Source organism: Anarrhichthys ocellatus, unplaced genomic scaffold (genome assembly GCF_004355925.1).
Source record: "Anarrhichthys ocellatus isolate YVR2014 unplaced genomic scaffold, GSC_Weel_1.0 scaffold82, whole genome shotgun sequence".
Lineage (NCBI taxonomy): Eukaryota > Metazoa > Chordata > Actinopteri > Perciformes > Anarhichadidae > Anarrhichthys > Anarrhichthys ocellatus.
The window spans coordinates 1,011,850-1,020,376 of NW_022280112.1; the positions used below are offsets into that span (position 1 = coordinate 1,011,850).

The 8,527-nt window shown below is 42.8% G+C and overlaps 1 protein-coding gene across 1 annotated transcript in view; it reads right to left on the reverse strand.

The window, feature by feature from the left end:
* The window catches only part of LOC116398333 (cadherin-6-like), a 57,049-nt gene extending 50,783 nt beyond the window's left edge, over window positions 1-6,266 (reverse strand). Inside the window, exon 1 of the mRNA XM_031874546.1 lies at window positions 6,194-6,266. The gene's annotated coding sequence lies outside the window, so the exon portion shown is untranslated. The remainder of the gene's footprint in view (window positions 1-6,193) is intronic.
* Between the last annotated feature and the right edge of the window lie 2,261 nt (window positions 6,267-8,527).

Below are 8,527 nucleotides of genomic sequence, written 5' to 3' on the forward strand. Positions count from 1 at the left end.
GGGTAGATGAGAGACTTGTCACATCATGAGCAGCTTTTATCACACACCAGCAGACCCAACGCACAGCAGGAGACCTGACGTCCTGGGAGGTGACGTCACACTTTCTTCCTTTGGTGGTTTCTCTGGTCGGAGGAAGGCTTGGGTTTCACTCAGGCTGCAACTGTCAATCATCCCTTCATCTGTCCGTTTCGTTCCATTAAGCCTCAGTGACCATTATCGACGTGACGAGCGCTGTACACGACAAGCCTGACCTAGGGCAGCCATACGTGCTCTGGATGCCACAGCTCTTGTGTTCGATAAGCAGAAACCATGTTCAGAATAGGCCAAAAGAACATATTTATACCGCATGAGAAAAACTGCCCCTACCTCGTACCTGCCAACCCTTTGTTTTTTGAGTAGCAGTTTTGTAAACACGAATCCCTGCTGTTTGTACCACTGTACATACTTTGCATACATCAGTGTTTGCCACCTGGTTTTGTGCGACTATGGTGGGTGGACCGTGTAACATTTACTTGTTCCGGCCGTTACAGTAAAACTTTAGACTGACTGTTTTAACGGACTGTGTTTATGAGGGCCTGCAGTGGCGCTCTGCTTGCAGTTCTTTTATTCCCAGGAGCATTTCATCATGGGAACTCTGCTTTTTATGGCCGCCACAAAGCCGAGAAACAGCAGGGACACACATACACAGAGGCCGTGCTTTTGTCATCACTGTCCTTTGGAATGTAGCAGACCATCACCATGCGAATGAGCAAACATCTACCCTATTGTGTGTGTGTGTTTATATGAGTGTGTAAGGTTCAAAAACATACGGATAGGAGGACAAGGCTCCAGTAATCTGCTTTAAGGGATCAGTGGTTTCCTTTCATCTTAAATTCTTCCACAACCAAGGAATCCAATATGGAAACAGTCTAGTGAGAAAAATCTACTTCAAATCACATATTCCTATTGAGCCAGCTCCAGCTTTCAGGCTCCTCGATTCTATATCACATCCAACAGACCATAGCAAAGCACTCACAACCAGCTGATCACTAACAGACCTTTAAATATGGAGTTCACACCAACATCTTTGATAAACAACAACCCTGTTGATCCTGATTGGGTCACTAACAATAAATATACACTCCACTGCCAGCTCATCTACAAACTAATGCAGTCTCATACTATAGTCTAGCAACTCACTGATAATAATAATAATAACACAAAAATGTAATTTCATTTGAGTTGGACTTCAAATGTCTCCACTCCAGTAGCGTATGATGTCATGCTGACATGCACCAGTACACTGTTTATTCTCTCTGCTCCCCTCTCATATCTTTCAGACACTAATTAGACAGCTATGTAGGATGAAGAGAAACAGCCTCTCGTGTGATTTCAGTCAGAGCGGTGGATTCTGACACTCTTTCTGACCTGGCTCTGATGAACGGAGATCTACTGCATTTACAAACTCAACACGCTGAGCCCAGATGCTGTAATTGGAGGAGCTGTCGAGCCAGACGAGAGGAAGGCTCGAGTCGTCTTCCAACAACAATTTAGCAGCTCCCTTCCAGACGGATGAAGCTGAACACCTGTCAGAGGAGAGAGCTCTTCATCTGATGTCGGTGCTTCCTGCAGCGTGTCACGTGCTGCTGGTATCACCACGCTGCTGCCTCCAGTCACAGACGGGAGATACCACAGCCACGCACCCTCTGTGTTCAAACATGCTCTCCATGCCGCCACATGACGGAGCTCTACACTTCACGTACCTGATGATGCACCTGGTGTTATCACCTTATACGCATATACCCCCCCTCTCACCCTCATGCATACAGAGCACAAAGGCTCCTGTCAGGGCTTCATTAGCACACAGAGCTCCATAATGAAGAGTGATTGGCTGCTCTGTCAGACCACATCATGTACTCATTGTTTTAATAAGACAACTGATATGTGATAACAGACGTGTCTGCTGATACCGTTAGTAATCACGGGCAACTATTCGAAGCAGCTGAGCTTTGTTCTAATACATTTGAGCGTTGTGTCTGTTCCACCACTCCTCTAAACCAGCCTGGTATTAAATCTGAAGTATTATTTTCTATTTAATGCTAAATACTCCTCCCGCTGCCTATGATAGTTCACATAAATGGTCACATGCTGCAGTACTATGTATCACTTATGTATCAATTAATCTGCAGATCTTGGATTAATCGAATAATTGTTCGGTCGATGAAATATCACAATCATGAACACATAACCCTGACAGCTAGAGCTGGGGACGTCTTCAAATGTCATTCAACCAAAAGTACAAAACCTCAAAGTATTCAATTCCCAATGATGTATGACAAAGAGAAGAATCAAAGTCTCTCCTTCAAGGAGATGGAAAGATATTTGCCATTTTTTCACCATTTCTGCTGGAAAAAACAATATCTTCAGCTCTAGAATCAAGTTATTAAATTCTTGTCATTTAAAAAACACACCGTCATAAAAACAATCTACAAACAATTCAAGGCATGCAGAGTTTACAACGGAAATGAGTTACAACTGTATGTGGACCAAAGTCAACAGGATGTGGGTATTAAACACAAAGAAAGGAATTTATAGAACAGTAGCCATATTTTTGTTAAATTCTAACGTTATCATGACGTGTTCCATTTCTTTATCAAAGAACATCCGATCTTGTATTTCCTAATCATCAGAAGTGTGTTTCTATGTTAATGGCCACTAATGGCCATTAACAAAGTAGAAGGATATAATAAAGTAGAAGGATAGCAGGCGGTTGGTAATGATTTGTCAGGGCCTTGGTGAAACTAAATATGCTGGAGTCTGATTAGTATCGGCCCATATGGGTCATCAACAATAGCCAATCAATGACGGCAACAAAAAAGTGATCAGTAAGTAAGTTTGCTCCCTTTTATTTGCTGCTGATCAGATCCGTGACTCAGAACCACGACACCAACAGTTTAGTGTTTAGTGATCCGTTTAGTGAGTTTAGTGATCCGTTACAGCTCTACTGAGCTCCATTACAGGCTTTCATCTCCTCTTGTCTTCACTGTTTGTTTGCCTTCACCAGACAGAGAAGGTCTCCAGTGTGGTGAGAGTGATGAAACGAGGCTTCCACACACAGCAGAGACCCCACTCCTCCTCACTGAGGGTGGCTGCACTGACTGTAGTGATTATGTGCAAATGTCCTCCAGATTATCTCTGACCTGTTGTTGACTGCTAAACAGACGACATCAGTGTTAGTGTGAACAACCTGAATCACTGAGGCTGTCTTCTTCCATAGGTCTCCTCCTGACCTGGCTTACTTTTCCTTATAAATATTGTTATAGTTTCTTATTTTTACTGTTTGCAACTTTATTTTTTTTAATCCTCTGACTTTTTTCATTTGCTATAGCTTGTGTTCTTTTAATCAATGCTCTTCATCCTTCTTTGATCTTTTATTTCTCTTTGGGAAATACTTTAAAATGTTGTTTGACAAATAAACTCTTTGATGAATGCTACATAGATATGGTTAAAAGCACTGGAAATACCAGTAAGTGGACCTTGAGTTCAGAATTTTTGGCAGTGTTTTCCAAGATAAAGAACGATTTTTCGTTTCACTCCTGTTTGTGTGAAACGCAGAGCCATTATTCAAAAGGTGCAATAAGATTCAAAAGATGAAAAGTGAAAGAAAGCGTCAGAAAGAAGAAAACCACGCTGCCCTCTGGCCTCGTCCTCCCCACCGCCGGCACGCCTGGAGGCTAACCGTGGGGAAACAAAGTCCCCTATTGTGGGTTGAAAAGTTGATCCTTTGGGTCGTACCATTCCTCCTGGTGCATGCAGGCACCCTGACCGGGACCCTGACCCGGTGGACCGGCTCTCTGAGACCACGCTCTGAGCGTCACACACTGCCCACAATTCATCAACGTTACATTTGGAAATGTTTGGATCACACAGCCACTGCCAAAATCTAATTCTATAAATAGTTTAATACTACTGTTAGTGTTGCCTGATCTTAACGTGACGTTGTGCAGGAGAACAGAATGAATAGACATGCAAATAAAGAAGCTTCAGCATCCACATGTGGATTTAGAATTGTAATGTCAATGTCATGAGTGAAGCTTCTAACTAGTGTGAAATAAATGAGAAAGTCCTCACTCATATCTTGGACATGTTCTCCACTTGTTATATTTCTTTGTCTGCTGGTCTGTTATTATTTTCTCTCACATAAACGTTAATATCAAAGCATTTCTTGTTTTACCTGAGCCACAGTGTGTATCTCAGGGGACACAACATGCACCGCCTCGCAGCCCAAGCTCGCTTTTTATCATCTCTCGTGGAAAGACTTCAGAAAATTGTGCTGCTCTGCCTCACACCTGACACATTTGTCTCCATTTTCTTTAGGGGCCATGCTTCTATATCATTAGCAACATCTTCACTGCTTTCTCCATAATAATAACCTCAGCAAACGTATTTCCTTCACAGAGAACTGGGGAACAGGCTGGTTGTGAACAGGCCCATTATTATACAGTGCTGCTACTTTTAATGGACTGCAAGGTACACTGGAACAGAGTGGAGCTCCATATAATTCATTAAATTAAATACATTTAAAACATTTGCTTTCCACCCCAAAAATAGTTGTTTAAATGAAATCATAACTGACAGAATATATTCCCACCGATCACTGCTGGTGGGAGAGAGTTATAATGTTTGTAAGGACTGACTCGGGATGCCAGTGCTGAGCACATTTCTGAGGCATGCTGGGAAACCCCTGACAATTACAAAGTATATCAATCAATGGATCTCAGCTTGGGGTCAGAATTAGCAACCAGGTCTCACAATCACAGTGGTCCGTTGTGTTACCACAGTTACATTTTTTAAGGGTTAAAAAACAATTAATAAGAGCCAATAGATTTACAACTAAAATCTTCCCAGCAGATAACACATTCAGTCAGTCACAAAATATTCCCTTTCAGAGGTAACTGTCAGTAAAATGGGATTTATTCTGCTTTAAAAGATTCTTCCTCGACCTGAGCTGTCATGACTTATTATAGTGGAGACTATAAAGAGGACTTCATGCTGCGTTTAGAGGTTTCTGCTCCATACGAGAAGTGAAAAAATCCTGAATACCCATGAAAACGGTCGCACAATATGTACAAAAAAATGTCTTTGTTTACAAACTCTCTCTCTCTTTAGAGTAGAGAATATGGAACATTGTTCTGTGATTAACATTAGAATAAACAGCCTGATTAGATGCCGCTGTTTGACCCAAACCTGCAGGGACATTCAAGCTGTCCAGTGTGATAGTGTGTTACGCATGTGTAACAGCTGGGAATCAAAATAACTGCCTAAATATGACATGAGTACAATATGGCGAATATATATATATATATGTTATCTGACTGACGTGACAGGAGATCTGAAGACATGGATGAGAAATCTGCTACCTGAACGAAGGACCAAGATGGAGTCAGAGAGAGAGTTGAAAATGAGTGGGGATGGATCAACAACACTCCAACTAACACCATTTCATCAAGGTGTCGAGCTTTTCTCACTCAGAACAAGTCACAATAATTCGAGATAATATTACCACGACAAAAAATAACCAAATCCCAAAACGCGTCGCCGACATCACCACAGAGAGCGTCGTTTCAACGCATATGAGCGACTCCTGAACGCATCACTCATCTCAACCCTCCGTGGAAATAAGAGGACCCAAATATGGATATGAACTTATCCCAACTACTTTATGAAATTTCCCTGTTTTTTTTTTAAACACACAATATGAAAACTTCCACACAAGTTACCGTTTGGCACTTTGCTGTCTCCGTGAAACAAGCATCTGAGGACCGCGAGACCACAAGTTTCACATAGTAACAAAATACCGGAGCGAAGGAGGAATTAGGTATCATTTCAGGAAAAACATGTCTAGTTTTCAGTATTCATACAGGTTAGTGTTTCAAAAAACGGCCCCAAAAAGCGGCTGAAGAAAGCCTTGATTTAAATAAAGTTGCCAATCAGAAATAGCCTTCCTCGGTGCCCGCGTGCCCTCCACCAACACCGCACAGACAGGCTGCGAACGTCTAAGTGACACCTCTCCTACAAGATGCTCAATGATCGAGACTCCCACCACTGTGGCAACATCGGCGACAAAATGTAGATTCATAACTGACCCGTTGTTTCATGGAGCCTGAAACCGCAGAAGGGACAGTAAAAGCCGCGTAGAACCAGCGCCACTTACCGCTGTGTGCAGAGGACGGAGCTCAGACCCGGAGAAGCAGCAGCGAGTCCAACGAAGACGTTCAGCTCTCTCTCTCTCTCTTTTCCGTTATCTCTTTCTACTTCTCTCTCTCTCTACTTGTCTCTCTCTCCCTCTCTCCCCTTTTCTCTATCTCTCTCTCTCTCTCTCTCTCTCTCTCTCTCATGTAGTCTCTAGCTCTCTCTGCCAACCCGTCCCATTCCCCCCCTCACCAATCAACAAATTGAGGAGTTGAACTGGCTGCTGATTGGTCATTACAGTGCAGTGCAGAGATTAAAGGGACATGCTCACACGCACAGAAGCACACGTCATGGACTTTAATCTTCACCCCACCTCCAGCAAATGACACGTTTCAATCAGCCGTCTGCTTGCTTTAAGGAGAACTCTGGGTTATTTGAAGACCCTTCAGCAACAAGCAGCTACATATGAAATGGCACGTGTTGTTTCTGGTGGGCTTTAATAAGCAGAAGCCGGCTGAGCACAGCCATTGCAAGCTGCAGGTATCACAGCTGAAGGCGGCTCTTCTCTGAAGCAGAACAGCACTCAGTATTCTAAATAACTAAAGATACTACGCCACTTTGTTCTACGTGATTCATCCTTCCTTTGGTATTTTGAAATATACGACATTCAGAGTGGGAGGTTGAACAGCTGGCCCTCTGGTGTGGTCACAACAACCTGGAGATGAACACTCCTAAAACTGTGGAGATGACCGTGAATTCCATGGGCCAGCCGTGGCTCAGAGCGGGTCATCTTTCATTCGATCCCTGGCTCCTCCAGTTCCATTTCTGCCATCTCTAAGTTCTGGTAGAGGGCAGAAATGTGCCTAGAACTTATCAGCATTTTTGTTTTAAGTCTAAGACTATCTGGCAAAATAAATTGGCTGCCATCATAGTTCATAATTTGATGATAAATGGACTTGCATTTATCCAGCGTCCCTCTAGTCTTCCAGAGCAGAGGCTGCTATACAAGCTGCCTGCACTTCAGGATCTACACATTCATGCACACTCACACACTGAAGACCCAACCTTTTAGAGCAATTTGGGCTTCAGAAATCTTGCCCAAGGACACAGCGACAGAAGAGTCGGGGAGACAGTACATATACTGTCTGTACATCAGTGGTGGGCTGTCAGGGCCAGCAAAGCCTTCTCTGCTGGCCTAAACAGAATCACAAAGTTATAGCTATTTTATAATTTAATGATTTTTCTTAAATACACTACATGTATTGTAATTTATAAAAATATTTTTCCCATTATCTTATTTTCTCATTGCACAGCTACTGTCTTCCTCAGTTGCTCTGCTTCCAGTGCAGCTTGTTTTAATTAGAGCTTTTATCCAATCAGATTTCACCTCTGTGTCTCTAGGTAAGAACAGAGGCCCAGGCCTGCAGACTCACAAGTGCATCCATGTGCAGTTTAAGTGAATGGGGACGATATTGTTGATTGTCAGTCTTCAACCAATCAGATCTTTAGTTTGAAATGTTGGGCGTATTCTTTGACATGCCAGAGCCTGCTAGCTGGCCTACAACTACGTCAGCATTACGTGCAGCTCAGTTTTCAAGTGCAGCTCTGCAGTGAGGTGCAGCGTGCGCTGTGATTGGTCAGTGGGCGATCACGTGACTATCGTGAAACGAAACTTAAAGTAGCCAGCAAAGCTTAGTCGGAGTAGAGTTCAAATTGAAAGATATAGACGAAATGATGACATTTTTTGCATTTTGCTTGGTGTAGATTATTGTTTTTTTTACCTAGCTTTGTTTTTTTAACACTCAATGGCTGAAGGAGGAGGAGAAACGGATTTATGAGTTGGGATTTAACCGTGGGATTAAACTCTTTGTCAACAAAGAAAGGAGGATGGAGTTTGTTTTTGAGTGAGCAGCATTTGGTAAGTAAACTGCTTGTTTTTTTACATCTAATATCTGAATGGCCCTCGAGTGTGTAGCAGAATGCGTGTTCCGCTGCAGGTCTGCTGGATTGATTTGTTGCTTTGTTGTCATATGAATATATGTGACTGGTTCTTGTGAGTTTGTTGTTGTCATTGTGTTAATTATATAGATTTGGACTATATGCATTGTCCGTTAATTACGAAGCGTACCGTCATGCGCGGAGTTATTGTTTGTTAAGCTAGTTTAGCCTAGCCTCCTAGAAGTGCGGGGCCTCAGCTGTTTTTCTTTGTGGTTTTTTTTGTTCCGGTTCAGAGGTCACATGGCCCGTTGTCTCCTACGTGAGTGCAGAAAACATTATATTTCTTACAATTTAAGCTGTGACGCCATCATGAGGTTATTAGATGTTTCAGCTGCAGGACAGCAGTGAAGGCCCAGGT